This window comes from Lygodium microphyllum, chromosome 9, assembly GCF_053477565.2.
Source record: "Lygodium microphyllum isolate KBCC chromosome 9, Lygodium_microphyllum_v1.1.10, whole genome shotgun sequence".
Classification (NCBI taxonomy): domain Eukaryota; kingdom Viridiplantae; phylum Streptophyta; class Polypodiopsida; order Schizaeales; family Lygodiaceae; genus Lygodium; species Lygodium microphyllum.
Window position 1 is genome coordinate 153,947,631 of NC_141143.1, and position 17,893 is coordinate 153,965,523.

At 44.0% G+C, this 17,893-nt stretch overlaps 1 pseudogene across 1 annotated transcript in view; it reads left to right on the forward strand.

Annotated features, from left to right (window-relative positions):
* The window catches only part of LOC148031740 (uncharacterized), a 132,854-nt pseudogene that overhangs the window by 62,622 nt on the left and 52,339 nt on the right, over window positions 1-17,893 (forward strand). Inside the window, exons 3-7 of the transcript XR_015691942.1 lie at window positions 8,138-8,212; window positions 8,351-8,712; window positions 9,763-9,951; window positions 10,055-10,104; window positions 12,587-12,644. The product of XR_015691942.1 is annotated as an uncharacterized LOC148031740 (transcript). The remainder of the gene's footprint in view (window positions 1-8,137; window positions 8,213-8,350; window positions 8,713-9,762; window positions 9,952-10,054; window positions 10,105-12,586; window positions 12,645-17,893) is intronic.

Genomic DNA, 17,893 nt, shown 5'->3' on the forward strand with positions numbered 1-17,893 from the left:
GGGATTCAAGAGAGTGGCTATAGCCGGCCACTGCGGTCGCCAGGAAGCCACCAAGGTTCTTGGAGTACATAGCTAGGATTGACAGGCATGTGCTGATGCAGGAGGACATGGATTGGGCACTGTCGTGTAGTAGGTATTGGGCGGAGCACAACATCATGGATGCTTTCCGACGGACTTTCTGGTGTCGCCTATGGGACAGCTCGAGATAGAGGAGGGTATCATATTTCGTATGGCTAGTGGCACATGGAGGCCTGGCGGTTGGGAGTAGGTTAGCCTAGATGTAGAAGGATGGAGGACGTAAATGCTGCACACAACAATTTCTGGAAACTCCAAAGCACAGACTTTGGTCGTGTGAGGCGGCATAGCTAGTGTGGAGAGGAGCATGCTGCATCCTCTGCCGCATAGCACCCAGCCTTGGATGTATCTCATTGGGAGCTTTTTGTTGGCAGGCAGTTAGCCAAGGTTGTCACCTTCTGTATGAGGCTGGGATGTAGGACACGATCTTCCTTATTGAGGTTGGGTCGTGTGTAGTAGCCGGCTTGGAGGCGCTACCCATCCGCCAAGTACTGGAGCCCATAGTAGACTGCTCTGAGGTATGGGAGATCGTAGGGAGTTTCACTGGATGGCACATCTAGAAGGCATGGTGTTAGGAGGTTTTTGGAGGAGAGACTTTCTGCACAGGCGACTTTGGCAGAGCTCTGGACCTCCATCATCCACTCCCTTTGCAGCCGATGGGACCAGGTGCAGGGTGAGTCTCGAGCTCGTTAGGAGCTCCATTTTCACTTCATGCGCACTTGGGGCTGCTAGGACTTGTTTTTTGTGATGCAAGCAGGCAGCCCCAAATGGCGATACACCCCTCGTCCATGGTTTCTTGCCCCCATCCCCCCTAGACCGCCTTGAGAGGCCTGTATATTTGATATATCTGTGACTCTACATCAGCTCTAGCTAGTCTGTTAAGCATGAGTACTTCTTTGTATCCAAGGTTTTTTCTGAAGTAATATAATTAGCCACACTTTATTTGTTAAAAAAAAACATTTAAGATTCAAGCACAAACAAGGCATTCAGCCCTAATATCATCTTTCAGAAAACATTCATTTATCCCCGTGGCAACTTGTCATCAGAGACCCCTGCCATGAATTTGCCATAAGTCACAAGTACTTGGAATAATCATCCAAACAACAATTTTAATAAACAGCTGAATGTAAAGGCACGTTTGAACAACCAATGAAACCAATTGTATTTTTCCAACAATGCAAGAATAGACGCGATAACATTTTCATCGCATATTCGCTCTTCCCCTTGGGATCTAAGAGCGATACCATACAAAATTTTACTTAACACTTTGGCTAAGGTATAAGTTATGCTCTCATACAACTATACAAGATGCAAGTTTTATTGACTGTCAACCCAACATTCTTCCCAACAAGTATAAAAGTATCGGTCTTTCCTTTGGCTTAGGGTTTCCTAATCCTTGAGCTCTCTACTTGCCTTTGAGGCCTGGAATTGGTGTTTGCATCTAGCCCAACCCCGAATAGGATTGATAAACATAGTAGCTATCGTAGGGATCTTAAGGCATTCTAGTTTTAATCCTTATGATCGTTGTTTGTACTAACTATGCACATCCTCAAGATCCCAATCTATTAAATATGAGTTATCAGTTCATGTTATTAGCAAGAGCTTGGGCAAAGATCTTAAAGTTTCGAGAATGAATTTCTTTTAGACTAGGCTACTTGCCTTGCAATCCATCAGGTGTGCAAGTTGCAATATATACCTTCAAAGTGATGAAAACACACCTACGATTGCGAGGACGGAAAGACGACAATGCTTGAAGCCTTATATGCTATTTATGAATTTATCGCATAGCATCTAAATGCAATTAACTTCTCTTGATACATGCATTTGGGAAACTCAATCCTTCGAATAATCAAGACGAAGCTTATCTTTTTCAACGAACTATTCTCATGTAGTAAAGTTCGGACCCTAGCGTATTGCATGCGGGAATCAAGCAAGAATCTATCAATTTGGAGATTTATTACTTATGAGCGTTACTGTAGTTGGATTGATAGTGATACCCTCGCTCGAAGCTTCGTTGCACTGGTTGTAGGACCCCCCCCCCCCCCCCCATTCTTTGCTTGGGGGTCATTCTCGATCTTTCTTGCTTTAAATGCGATCCCCACAATACTTAGCCGCCTCTTTCTCAAATAGCAGGGGCCAATTGGGGGGAAATTAGGCTTGCGGACAACCTTGTAGGAGAAGGTGGGGGAAGCAAGTGCGTGTGGTCACCCTCTAAGGAGGGGAAAAGAAGGAGGAACCTTCTAGAAGGTTCTCTCTCTCTCTCTCTCTCTCTCTCTCTCTCTATGTGTGTCTGTCATGCCCAACGATGTCCCGTTCCTCTTCTCAGTCGGCAACAAAGGGGGGGGTTTTATAGCAGAAGAGGTGGGGTGGAGTGGTGGTGGTGTTGCCGTCTGCATGGCGGTGCTGTAGCAGATTGGTCGAGAAGGTTAGGGAGGGGTGATAGGCCACGTGGCCTCCCCCTCCATTGTCATTATCATCCTCTTCATGGTCTTCTCTATCGTCCAGGTCGCCACGTTGCCTCCTTCCTCCTCCACGTCGCCTCCTTCTTCCTCCCCCCCGCCACCTGTTCGATGACGACAGGGGGGGAGGATAATAAAAAAAATTCAATTATCTTTAATAATAATTAGGGGGGGTGGTTCCTATGCGGGCCGGGGATATTACATCCTCTCCCCCTTAGAAAACTCGAGATGTCCTCATCTCGGAAGAACTGGGGATTTTGTTCTGAAACCTGTGGGTTAGAACTCGTTACACATTTGTTGCGACACTCTAACCACTTATAATAAGCATGCAATCTTTTGAAACAATAACTTATTGTATTTGATATATCCGAGTCTGGATTACAAGATTTTATTGTACTTACATCTCATGGATATCTTCTAGGTTTTTCCTAAGTATTTGATAATTATCCTGGTAAGCTCTGGATCGCTGAAGCTTGTATAACCTCATTTCTTGCAAGTTCAAGTCCTGTAAGTCTTGTTGGGGCAATTGACGTGGATATGTCCAATGTTGTGGCACTATGAGCATCGATGTTTAGGGTGCTTTGGACATTCCCTTTTGAATGACCTTAACTCCTTGTAATAGAAACAAGGCACAGCTTTATCACTTGGGGTCACAAGATTCTTGGTTGTCTTAGGTAGGATTTTCCCCCTTAGACCGAATTGCCCTAGGATCCTTTTAGCACACCAAAGTGGTCCTTTATCTCGGAAGCTCTGTTTCTGAATTGTCCTCTTTTTAGATCTAGACTGAGATCCATGGATGCTCGGCTTTGCTTGTAATACTAAGGCATACTCCCAAGCTTTGACATTCTGGTAAGACTCAATCTATATTAGCTGAGAAGAAACAACTTAAGAGAAATTCATTGCAAGTTATAATTGTCATTCCTTGCTAAAGTATCACTAATCACTCGTAAGTTCTAAGCTCAAAATTAATGCAACTCATATTACTCGGGTTATCTGTAGCTACAAGAGTAAGGTTTATTCCAATACATGTATTACATGTTGCTAAAATTTTTCTAGGATTCCTAATTAACCTGAAGAGGTGTAGTGGGTTCTAGGTCTTCGTCTTCATCTGATTCCTCTATATATCCATAGACTGCACCTGTGTGGCTTCATTTCCTTGGAGGCTCAATGTCTTCCGTACTTAAGTCAGGGTAGTTTGCTTGGACGTGCCCTAGCTCATTGTAGTGGAAGTATCGGCAGTTGGGACATCTCCTACGTATGTGTCCTATCTCTCCGCACGTGTGGCATTTCTTGTCCTGATCTTGGGAATCATCTTTGTCACAATTGCCCGATTTAAGTACTTGGATGATTGGCTTTGCCCGAAGTAATGCATCTTGCAAGTCCATTGGACGCATTGCTTCAAGATGGTGGTTCAAAGGAGTGTTCAGGCCATGGCAAAACTTGGATACTTGCTATGCAATATCCATAGGTGGTCCGTATTTTAGTAGGGTTATAAACTTTGAGTAGTAGGCTTTCAAGGTTAAGTTCAACTGCTTTAGCTTGAAGAATTCATTCATCCTTAAAGTCTGGTAGGTTGGCAGAAGGTATCGTCCGCGTACAACATTTTTCAGCTGGAGCCCAAGTGACAGCGGCTTCAAAAATACCTTGATCTTTGCACCATTGCTTTCACCATATCCGAGCCTGGCCAACTAACTTAAGTTTGCCTATCATTGCTTGATTGGCAGAAGCAGTCCCCGCAACACAGAAATAATCATTCATCGACTCAATCCATATCTCCGCCTCTTGTCTATTTCTTTTCCACCAAACTCGGATGCTTTAATTTGCTTGAGAAGGAATTTCTTCTCTTGCATTTCAGCATTCGTGGGTGCAGAAGGTGCTTGACAATTAAACCATACCACTTAGGTTATTCTGTTTAGGATATGTCTATGAACCATACATTAATCAATCACATCTCATTACAAAGTTTCGCTCTGATACCAACTGTAACGTGCCCGCCTATTGGTTGTCTAGGCACGTTTTTAGCAGTCCATCGAGAGACAAATCTAGGCGATGTCGCTCAGCACTCCCATGGAATGTTACGGGGTTTGTTGCCTGGGGTTTCTGGAGTCCGCCTCGCAACGGAACGTTCATGGTGGCTGAACCCACTGAGATCGACCTGAAATCCGGGTTCCTAGTGGTTAAGGTCTCCTGACAGCATTCTAGTGTTGGGTCTTGGACATCCTACCTTACGAAGAGATACCCAAGTCGGAGCAGATCCATGTTGCACTTGGTTCAAAGAGAATGGGAAACGAGAGAGATGCGCCGCTTGACCTCTCTACCCGTAGGGCATAGTCCCATTCCGGTCCCCTAAAACGACATGAATCGAGGTTCTAACCTAACGATTTCTAAGGGTTGGACGTTGATAAAACCTTATGAGAAGCCTCCGAGTTCTTTGAGACCACCCTGCCATAGGACGGACGCATCGGGGGTTCCACCCACCCACTTCCCTCAGTAAGCATTCTTTAGTTATTTAATTAGGTCCTATCACATTTATGAGTGACATTTAAAATCAGCTTCCTTAATTAAGCATTTTAGGGAACAGGGTTTGTTCACGTATCTTATACCACGGACACGAAAACAGAGCAGGCAGTCCTTTTTACAAATAAGTTCCTTAACTTATCTTCAAGTTAATCTTTGTCTCTTGCCCATATAGGAGAAATTATATATCCCTTCTGCCCTGCAGATGTACTTGGTCCAAATCACATGGCACCATAATTTCCATCCTTTATCTAGAATAGGATCTTCCAATGGCATAGACATTGGAGCCACGGCAGTCTTCAACTCCGTTCTGGACTTGGCAAGAGGTGTCCAAAGTTCCACGTGACCCACAAGCTGCCTAGGAGTGAAACACCATTTCCGTGGTTGACCCTTTCACCACTCGACCTTCGGCCCATGAATTGAGCAGTGCCCTTCTCGGGTTGATCCGCAGTGCGATCTTGGAAGTGATCCACCCGTGCAAAATATCATTTCCTTAATTAAATCATTTAAGATTTAAGCACAAACAAGGCATTCAGCCCTAATATCATCTTGCAGAAAACATTCCTTTATCCCCATGGAAACTTGTTATCACAGACCCTTGCCATGAATTTACTATAAATCACAAGCACTTGGAATAATCATCCAAACAACAATTTCAACAATCAGTTGAATGTAAAAGCATGTTTGAACAACCAACGAAACCAATTGTATTTTTTCCAACAATGCAAGAATAGACGCGATTACATTTCCATTGCATATTCGCTCTTCCCCTTGGGATCTAAGAGCAATACCTTGCAAAATTTTACTTAACACTTCAGCTAAGGTATAAGTTAGACTCTCATACAACTATACAAGATCCAAGTTTTATTGACTGTCAACCCAACATTCTTCCCAACAAGTATAAAAGTATCGGTCTTTCCTTTGGCTTAGGGTTTCCTAATCCTTGAGTTCTCTATTGGCCTTTGAGACCTGGAGTTGTTGTTTACATCTAGCCCAACCCCGAATAGGATTGATAAACATAGTAGCTATTGGATGGATCTCAAGGCATCTTAGTTTTAATCCTTATGATCGTTGTTTGTGCTAACTACGCACATCCTCAAGATCCCAATCTATTAAATATGAGTTATCAGTTCATGTTATTAGCAAGAGCTTGGGCAAATATCTTAGAGTTTCGAGAATGAATTTCTAGGCTACTTGCCTTGCAATCCATTAGGTGTGCAATTTGCAACATATACCTTCAAAGTGATGAAAACACACCTACGATTGCAAGGACGGGAAGACGACAATGCTTAGAAGCCTAATATGCTGTTTATGAATTTATCGCAGAGCATCTAAATGCAATTAACTTCTCTTGATACATGCATCTGGGAAACTCAATCCTTCGAATAATCGAGACGAAGCTTATCTTTTTCAACTAACTATTCTCACGTGGTGAAGTTCGGACCCTAGCGTATCGCAAGCGGGAATCAAGCAAGCATCTATCAATTTGAGATTTATTACTTATGACCGTTACCATAGTTGGATTGATAGTGATACCCTCACCCAAAGCTTCGTTGCTGGTTGTAGGATTTCTCCCCCCCCCCCCCGCGCCCGCGCACTTGAAATTCTTTGCTTGGGGGCCATTCTCGATCTTCCTCACTTTAAATGCGATCCCCACAAGACTTCAACCGCCTCTTTCTCAAATAGCGGGGGCCAATTTGGTGGAAATTAGGCTTGTGGACAACCTCTTGGGAAAAGGGGGGGAAGAACAAGTGCGTGTGGTCACCCTCTAAGGAGGGGAAAAGAAGGAGGAACCTTCTAGAAGGTTCTCTCTCTCTCTCTCTCTCTCTCTCTCTCTCTCTCTGTGCTGTGCCCAATGACGTCCCATTCCTCTCCTCAGTTGGCAGCCGGGGGGGGTATATAGCGGAAGAGGTGGGGTGGAGTGGTGGTGGTGTTGCCGTCTGCATGGCGGTGCTACAATGGACTGGTTGAGAAGGTTAGGGAGGGGTGATAGGCCATGTGGCCTCCCCATCCATTGTCATTATCATCCTCTTCATCGTCTTCTCCATCGTCCACGTTGCATGTGCCTCCTCCGTCCTCCACGTCGCCTCCTTTCTCCTCCCCCCCGCCACCTGTTCGGTGACGACGGGGAGGGAGGGTAATTAAAAAAATTCAATTATCTTTAATAATAATTTGGGGGGGGGGGGGGGGGGGGGGGGTTTCCTATGCGAGCCAGGGATATTACAGGAACAATAGCAATAGAGCTGTCAATATGGGTGAATTGTTGGGTGGTACCTATCTCTCAGCTGGGGTTTGAGGTGCGATGGTGGTGGCAGTCCATCCTCCAACGCAAGCACCATTGGGGACCTACACACAAGGGTATCCAACCCATGCATATGAACTTTGAAGCCCCAAAGATTACTCAGATGGATATACAATTTGCCCAAATGCCTATGCCTAATGGGCTATTCACCCTCTATCATGCTTTACCACCTTCGATGGGTCAACCACCACAAGTGACCATGCCAAGCACCTTGGTGCTACATATAGTACCGGGCCTGTCTACCCAACACAGCCCACACATCTAACACATCATTCCTCCTTCCATTCTTCTGCCACAGCCAAGAATGCATTTAGTGACAAGACTTGCTTCAATGGGTCAAATTTCATCACTTGGTCAAATCTTATGTGGCATATTTTGGACTTGCAAGATTTGTGGGACCTTGTTGGCGGGTTGAACTACCCCTGTTGGTCCTCTTATAGGGTTGTCTGCTCTTGGAAGAGTAGAAGTGCCACTGCCAGGGTTCCTTGGATTTCAGATGTATCTACCCTAGTTTTTGTCTCTTCTAGGCTCCACTTGTCCATTGTTTTGTAGCTAGATGTTTTTAAAAAAAAGTTTTATATTCTTTACTCTACCTAGGAAACATGATAGTTCCTTGAATTTCAGGTGTATTTATTTTCGTCTCACAAGCTCATTTCGCCTCTCCTAGAGGTTAAAAATAACTTTCTTTCTCTCTCAACACAATTACACATCCAAACACATTTCTTTTCTAACAATTTCAAGTGCTGATTGGCTAATAATGGTTCATGGTAAACTTGGCACTCAGACTTGGCTGTGGATGAGACAAGAACAACCTTTTGTTTTCATGAAAGCGGGTAGTTGCTTCCATCTAAAATCATGGGTGAGTATACAAGCTCTCTTTGCTTGTGGGATCAGCTTTATCCACATGCTGGTATATACTACAAAGTGACTCATCCTCTTCATTCTATTCTTTAAAAGAAATATTGACAACAATCACAACTTGTTCTTGATTCTGCAGTTGGAGAAGCATTTGGAGTGCCTGAGAAATCTGGTCAAAACTGCATCATTCAAAAACTGGTTCAAAGGCCGAAGAAAACAGAAATTCATAACACAAAATGCTCGATTGCAAGCAGCCTTGTCTGTTGCAAGTGTAGCTGCAGCGATAGCTGCTGTTACAGCTAGAACAGCAGCTTCAGCATCAAATGAAAGAGATGCAAAGCTAGGCTTTGGCCTCAGCTGCTGCATTAGTTGCAGCCCAGTGTGCTGATTTTGCAGAGGATGTTGGTGCTGATCATCATGCTGTTACTGAATCTATGAGATCTGCTGGACAAATAAAGTTTGCTAAAGATATCATAAATCTGACTGCTTCTGCTGCCTCCTGTAAGTAGATGCATCTACACCATGTCAAGCCTAAAATCAACGTTGCAGATCTCTCAATCATTCATATCCTCTCGGAAAGCTTTAAAATTAGGTATATGTGATAGCGGCAATCATATAATATGTCTGTAACCAATGGTCAGTCCAGGAGAAGGACTTGAATCTAGCCCAAGGAACCGTAAACTATATCCCCAAAAGTGCCTGTAATCTGAATCTTGATAATGAGACAAAAACCAGGTAAGTACCTCAAAACACGGCTCTCCATTAGGTGGTCCATAAGGAGCTCCCAGTATTAGTGGAGAAGCAGAAGATAAGTACGTATGAGTGTAGTCTCAAAATCTTCTGATAAGTTCATGATCAAAGGGAGCTGGTTCATGTCACAGTTTATCCAAGTCCTTTCATATTGTTTCTTTATAAATTTTGACCTGGAATAATTTATTTCTTGGTGTTGAATCCAGACAGGGAGTAACTAGGTGGCCAAACATGGGTATAGAAGTTCTCCCTTGGCAGCAGATGTGCTACTGAAATCAAGTTGTATGTCGGAGACATTAAAAACATGGATGAATGAAATCAAGTTGTATGTGGCAGATGTTACTGACATGGATGCATGAAACACCATGGAGGGATGCAGACAGCATAGGTTGTGCGCATGCAGTTCACATGTCACATGTTCTTCACTAGCACACCATAGAATAGGATAAGGATGGATCAGGTTGCAAGCATGCGGTATGTCTGCTTCTTTATTAGCACAAGCCTACAACAGTTCCAATTAAGAGCATTCATGATAATTTACTCAATGTATCCATCTTTTCTTCCGAAAATGTAAATATAGTAAATCTGTGTGACCAATCCAAACTATCTGTTATACATTTTTAAAGCATGGCATGGCATGAAATTTATAATCATCAGAACTTTGGAATGTTATCTTAGTTATTGAAAGCCAGATATATCATCACTAGTTTACACCTCTTCAAGGCCAAAACTTTGCTGTTTGTGAGATAAGAAAGTTGCATTAGAGATCATGAATTCAAAAGACCTGTAATGGTGTTGCAGACTCGCAAACAGTGAGACACGCCTCAAAGCTGCAAAGTGAAGCACGCATACATGCAGCTGTTTCACCCTGTGAGAGACAGAATAGTCCATTTGGTTGTAGCTCTGCTTTTGATGATAGCGAGGCAGAATGCCACTACAGTTATGAAGTTCTTGCTAGGGGCTCTTACTTTTTTGTGCGGTACAATAAAAGTAAGTGCAGGTATAGATTGCAATGGGATTTAATAAAGATAAAGCTTCAGTTAGTCAGTTCAGTATTGATGCTGTCTACTATCTCCCATTTTTGTGACTGTAGGTGAGCTGCACTGGAGATTCGTACGTATGTTGGTTGATCGACATAAACAAGTAACTGATTGTACTTGTTTCTGATAGTCTTTTAATATTGTAAGGTTTGAAATATGGTAAGCTCCTTAAGGTTCATACCCTGATGTTTCTTGTCTTGGTCTTGGATAATCCATTGTAGTCTTTACAATGACAATAAAGGAAAACCACAAAGGAGGATGCTACTAGATTTTAGACCTTTCCTTAAGATAGGAGTTTCAGGCTCTAGTAGTTGATGCTGCTTCGATATTCCATGCTGCTCCTTTCTGGCTAGAATGGTCTCATCCAGCAGCTATGTCAGCTTCTGAGACAGGATGGCATGCAGCCCTCTTATTATCATTAAGAACAAATCTGGATTTGCAGCAGATGGAACACCACATATGACAGACATGTTTGGCTGTACAAGTCAATACATATTAATAAGTATTGACTGTAACAAACTGTGCTCTGGGTCAAGAGCCTAGGATAATCTGTGAACCTTGGTAGTCTAACTAGTCCACAAAACCCAGCACGTAGTTCATGGAAATAAATATTATTGGAAATATAGTCTGGCACTGTATCTACCAGTAAATTCAGGAAAAAGATTGTCTGTTATGGGGTACCTCCATAATATCAATCTTGTCTGCTATGGGGTACCTCCATATATATCAATCTTGTCTGTACAGGATGACAGCATTTTGGGGCATCTTGCTGTTGCAAATGGTGCTTTCTAATATTTTCCAAGAGTGAGAATTCGCACCAGGACTTCAACAGAAGAACTCCTTGATTATGAGAGCTTTTCATTGATCAAACACTGTTTTAAGAATTTAAGTTTAAGATTCTCTCTCCGATTTGCAAAGAAGCAGAAAGCAACATTGAAAAGCACTTAGCAGCACATAACTCCAAGAGTGGACCTTTTGGTATCATCATTGTTTTAAGTATCTAATATTTCGGTCTATTAGGGTGCTTAGGTGTCAAAAGAGCATGAAAGTCATGTTAAAGCCAGGGACTTAAAAATGCCTCACTCTGATTATGTTTTGGCCTAAAGGCCAAATCTTATAGGAACTTCCAACCACCAACAAAACATCTAGCATTAACACCTACAAAATCCCCCTTAAAAGATGCAGATATGTAAGGAACAGCAGGTCATTTTTGCATTTTTGGCACTTTTCTTCTTTAGCCTCTATTCCAACTGGTGGTTACCGCACTTAGAATCCGCCTGACAATACTCCAGCAAGCATGATCACATTTGCTACTCCTATGATGGAAATTGTGGTTGTGCTTCAAATGAAGCTCTCTTTGTTTCACTTTGGGCCTACTGGTGGCCTAAGTGAATATCTTTTCTTCAATGTAGTGATGTTGCACACAGTCAAATTGTCCTAGCCAGAGGGGTAAGTGTGAGGGTGGAGTAAGTGTTTTCGTGGACTTGATGGTTGTCACAGCTAGTTCAGCTTTGTCAACTTAAACCAAATTCAAGGACAAAAGTGACAAAAGTTTTTTTGTAAAAGGACTTTGAGCATTGTTCTTGATTTGGAGCAGTAATGTGCAACGAGCTCCATGGCACTGATGCTAGGGTGTAACCCATTACCTCTCCCTATCCCCAGCTTGGAGGCTTTTTCTGGAGTTGAAATGGCTTTACACAGTATCAACCAGAGGAACAGTGATACAATGCTCTCAAATCTGTAATATCACTGGCACACATTCCAGCAAACAAGCCATCTCCTAACGAGCTTACTGATCAAGGTTATAGTGTCGGTTTAACAGTTGTGAAAGCAGAGGAGAGGCCAATTATCATCTAACTCAAAGCTTTGAGAATTCTCTTATTATGGGTTTCATTATTCTGCTTCCTTATTCTCTCCTTAATCAGGAGAAGATGTTCCTGTTTAGATTGTCCTGTTCCTTGATTCTGAAGTCATGTTTCCGATTTTGTTATTAAAACCCAAAGATAAATATAGAGTTAAATACCTTTCTCAGAGAACTTGTTACCTGCAACCAGCTGGTTTTTATCCACCATTCAGTTGTTGATGTAGTTGTAAGCACATACCGTCTACTCTTGGGTTGGATACCTAAGATTAGGTAACGAATGTGCAACAATAAAGACCAGTTTTCATATGCTTTGAGCCTTCAACTTAGAGTTCATCTCTGATCCTTGCCACAATACTAACACCTTAAGATTTTTTCAATCCTCTATTTGACCACCTTTGGGGCCACAGAACAAGCCATTCCCCTCAAATCCACACCACAATGTCTCTTTGAGCTCTTTGTGAAGAGGGTTATGTGTCCCAACTGTCACAATGAACTCTTTCACTGTCAGTAAAAGAGTTCACTGAAGGAAGCATGTGTGCTGAAACTATCAGACATGATGACGTAACTGTGTCTAATATTTCATGTCCAACTTCCACCTGCTTAGTGTTAAATATGAAAATTTATGGTTCTCTGACTCATTGAGACACTGGTAGCTAAGCACTAATCTCTTAATTACTAATAGGCTATGTTTCACCTTGATGTCATAAAGAATTGTATGCAGGTGATTTTGAAGCTCAGAAGTAAGCAATTGGCTGGCACCATTTCAAGTACAGAAAAAAGTTAGTCTCTCTCTCTCTCTCTCTCTCTCTCTCTGTAAAGGATCTGAAATTAAAGAATAATCATATGTACAAGAGGTTGTCTAGCTAGCATGGAAAACCCCATGTTCACCATTGCTAAAAAACATAACCCACAAAAGTCAGAAGTGTGATAGCAGGAAAGAGAAAACTTGCTGAAGTGCTTGAATAGTAAGAGATTCTCTCTCTCTCTCTCTCTCTCTCTCTCTCTCTCTCTCTCTCTCTCTCTCTGTCTGTAATGAGTAATTTGTATTAATTACATGAAAAATACAAGAGTCACGGCAGAGAGGAAGAAGAAACTACTGAATGCCAACCTCTTTTTTTTTTCTGTAAAAGATATTTGTATTAATTACGAAAAAAATACAAGATTACATGATTACAAAATGCAGAATGGCTCTAGGCCATCGTGCATAGTCATGATGAAGGTACAAAGGAAGCAGAGTGGCTAAAGGGAGGTAGAAGAAACTGTAGTGTGCCAATCTTTTTTTTTTTCGTAAAAGGTAATTGTATTAATTACGGAAAAAAGGTACAAGATTACATGATTACATGATTACAAGAGACACGAGGGCCCTAGGCCAACGTGTGGGAAATCCCCGTACTAATGCACTAAAAAGGTTACACCAATCATGGCAACGACCCAGAGGCAATTGCCATATGCCAGGGATGCAAATCCTCCCGAGGGAGCAAGTCAGAGTGCCGGATGAGATCTAGCTGCCAATGCAAGAGCCCTTTAAGCCTGGCAATATGTCTCGGTACATTAGAGGCCGAATCAAAGAGAAAAGCATTGTGCGTGGTCCAAATGTGCCAGCATCCCCAGTATCTGAAAAAGTGAAATAAGATCTTCATATATAACTGTGGCGGTGTGGGGTACTTTGGGCGCACAAAAACCCAATCGAAAGGAGTTAGTGAGGACCCCACCACTACGCGCCAGATTTGCGACAAGAGTGACCAGATATTCTTGGTGAGCGGGCAAGAAAGAAAATGATGTCGGGCCGATTCTGCAGTAGTGGTACAGAAGAAACAATTGCCATTGGAGATTCGACACTTGGAAAGGGCCGAGGCAAGAGGAAGACCACCAATCATTACCCGCCAAAGAAAGACCTTGCATTTGAAAGGTGCCTTATTCAGCCAGCCCTCCATCAGCGTTGCCTGCCACCATGACAACGATTTCCGCAGTCCCCAAACAGTATTAGCTTTCACCCCCAGCCATTGGTAATCTTGAATGAGAAGATGATACACCTGATTAGTAGAGGCCTTTTCCAGACTCAACCGGCCTACAAGGTCCCAGTCCTGCCAAGGACGATTCACAGCCAGGGCAGGAAAGGGTTGCCTACCCTGAAGCTCCGACAAAAGCTTTCCCCATAAACCACGGTATCCATGGGGATCGTGAAAAGTCTCCTAGCAGTCCGAAACGATGCGAGGACATTGCGAGTGGGAAGAGTAGCATCCGCAATCGAAGTCACACCTAAACGGGCCATGCAGTTAAATCTCGGTCTGAGCTGATGTTTGTCTTCCCATGAAAGTAATCTCGATACTACCAACAATTCCAACTGAAAGGAGTTAGTCTGCAAGCAGTCCCCCACTGGATGCCAACGGGCCTTTTGGAGCACCACTTTCCAAGAGCCGACCAAGTGCAGTAACAAAGAGGAAAAGAGACTGGAAAATCGAGAGTCAGCATTAAGGACATGCCACCAGGAGGCCCGAAGTCGTGTGTTACCATGGCGTAGCCCGCTGTGCTCAAGAAGGCTATGATGGTCCACGGGTGATGATCCACACACATGGCACGAAAAAGAGACCAACGAAGAGCCAGCATATGAGTTTCTGCATCCAAAATAGCTCCACCACCCATGCGTTCAGGGTACATGTATGTGACCATGAAATCCACAAAATGCCTGCCTGCAGTGAATCCTTCTTCCATAGCATGAAACGAATGGGATGAGTGAGAGCCTTCAAAGTAGTAGGCGTCCACGGCAGCAATGGCAGAAAATACGTTAGCATTGGTAGCATAATTGTCTGAGCCACTTTGAGGCGGACATGGAATGGCCACGCTTGCGACTTCCAATACATAAGCTTCGCCGCCAGTTTTTGTGAAATCCACTCCAGTAGGTACTTTTGGTCGTACATCCACTCCCAATGGGTATCCAAGATGCCTGACAATGGAGCCACGGGAAACCACCTGGCCCTGCCAACCTAATGACTGTAAATCAGGCTTCGTGCAACTGAGAATGGCTGACTTAAAGGCATTGATGCGAAGACCAGAGGCCTGACCAAAGAGCGTCCAAACATCTAATGCCTTTCGAATGTTGTCCCTGTCCGCCCGCAAAATCATAAAGGTGTCATCAGCCAAAGATTGGCTAATGAAGTGCTGCCCAAAGGAAGAGACAATCCTGCAAGCTGAGCAGAAGCCGCCATTGAGGATAACATTGAAAGGACCGGGTGAGTCGCCAGGGCAAAGAAGAGAGGACTCAAAGGGCAACCCTGTCTGACCGAGCGTGCAAGGACAAATGGCTCTGTAACCCCACCATTGAGCATAACTCTCGAAGAAGCCGCAGCACTAATGGTGTAGATCAATCGGGACATCCAAAAAGCCCATAGCAGACATGAGATCTGCAATGAAAGACCAGTCCACATAGTCAAACGCCTTTTCCAAGTCCAATTGAATCAATACCACTTCCTGACTGGAGTGCCGCGCATAGTCAATAGCCATTTGCACATTTAAGATATTATGCAGAATGTTGCGGCCCTTAATGAAACCATATTGGAGAGGATGCACAATAGCTGGAAGGTGCTTGTGAAGCCGATTCGCCAGCACTTTGGAGAAGATTTTATACATCGAGCCCATCAAAGAAATTGGTCTCCAGTGTTGCAGCATTGACGGTGAAGGGACCTTTGGAATCAGTTTGATAAGGCCTTCTTTCCATGAGGAAGGCATGACCCCTGTTTCCCAAACCTGCTGAAACATGACCGCCAATGGCTTCACCAACTGCGTGGCCGAGTTCTCAAAGAATTCATTAGTGAGACCATCCCAACCAGGACTTTTATCCTTAGGCAGGTGCAACAAAACATCCATAACCTCCTCCTCGCAAATATCCGCCTCCAAAGTGGCTTGCATATCAAGTGGAACCTGCTGGTGGACCATATGATAGAAGACCGAGCGGGCATGCGTAACCTGGCTAGAAGGCGAGGGAGAAGAACCAAGAAGTTCCATAAAATAATTTCTGCACATATTGACAATGGTCTGCGGATCACTGACCATGCGACCTTCTGAATCCTGGAGTCTAGTCATATTTTCGCGAGCCGAAGAAGCATGCAAGGCGTGAAAGAACTTATGAGACTGGCAGGCACTATCTTGCAATGTGTCAGTCAAGTTATGCAGCTTGGCCTACTGATAAGATTTCAACTGAAACACTTGAATAAGATGGGCCAAACGCCTTTCCAGTGACAGCAGAAAATCATCATCTCGGGAATCCACGAGCAAGGAACGGACCAAAGCCAGTAAGTCCTTTGCTGCATGTCGACGTCGCCGACAAAGAGAGGCATGATGAATCCCATACCGCCGAGCAACCCGCTGCACATTAGAGAGCAGCCGTGCAAATGAAGCCAAGCCCTCAGAGGCGAAGTCCAATAAGAACCTCTCAATCAATTGCTGCATATAGCCTTGAAAAATTGGATGCTTCAAATAAGAGGAGTTGAAACGTAAAGGGAGCCTATCCAGCAACTGCAAAAAAGGTGCAATAGGTTGTGTCCGCATCTCAAGCTGAAGGGGGAAATGGTCCGACAACGCATATTGCTGCAAGACCTTCATTTCCAGTATCTCGGGAAGAAAATCATCCCCCTACATGATATACATTCGGTCCAACCGCGACCAAGTAGTTGCATATTGTGCGGAATGAAAAGTAAACCCTGAAAAAGAAGGGTGAAGCCACGACCAAAGATCTTGCTTAAGTACGCGCAAAGCAAAGGAATTCCACACCCGGCTTTCCGGCGTATCCATTACCGAATGCCCTGAAGTGGACTGAGAGAGTCAACACACATATTGAAATCTCCCATCAAAAACCCCCTTCGGCCAAGTGACATGGAGCCCTGCAAAGTCGACCAAAGATCCCGTCGGGATGCGGGATCATTCGGAGCATAGAGGCCCAGCAACCATAAAATCTCTCCTTCAAATAAGACTTCGATTACCAGAAAGCGGCCCTGCACATCATTTTTAACAAGAACAGGCTAGTATTTCTCATGGACAATCATCAGCATGCCCGAATAGTGCGTAGCATGTGTCCCTGCATAAAACAGACGGAATCCATGACAATCCACAACTTTTCCTACTTCACCGTGACTTTTGTGCTCAACTGCACACAATACATCCCACTAGTTCTCATGCAAGACAGTCCACATGGCATGTTGCTTATGGCGAGAGCAAATGCCTCGCACATTCCACGTGGCTATCTTCATATATCTTCAAAAAAAGGAAGTCAGGAACAAGGCGCCTGTTGCCTCGATTTCACCTTTTCCGCGAGAGCATCCAGGACACCCTCATCCAGAAAATCAACCAATACTGCAAACGAATTCTGGCGACCTGCTTTAGAGGTAGAAGGAAAATCCACTGCCTTGGGAGTGGGGCGGGGATAACGCCGATCCCAGGGTGTAATCACATTACCTTTTGTATCAAACGCCAGCTTAGCAGGTGGGCCCTTGGGACCGTCTGTATAGACTTTCCTTGTAGACTGATTACGGGGGGCAGACGGGGCCATAGTACGCGTAGCCTGCTGTGAAGTGAACATTTCTTTCCTGCGCATATACATGCGCATGGAATCCTGTGAAGCATTAGGCCAGGCCTGCATCCAACTTTTTACCTTTTTTTTGACGTGCCTCAATCCAATCAGTGGTACGGGAATCCAAACCCAGGACCTGTTGTTTGCCTTTATCCATGACATTAGGTGGCTGAAGGGCCTCTTGTGTCGGGGCATCAAGCACCATGTCATCCTTAGGCAGCACAACCTGCGCATCCTCGGAAGACGGTTGCCTTTCAGGGCATTCGTTCATAAAATGCCCCAATTTACCACATGAAAAGCAGTGTCCTGCAAAGTTGCCCCATTTCAAGCGAAAATGCAAAGGATACATGCCAGAACAATTGAGGCGAAGCCACGCAGGCCTTTTCCTGGCTGTGTCCCATAACATGCATAAACGGTTTCGATTCATAGCCCTGAGGCTTGGGGGAACCAGCACTGTTCCCACAA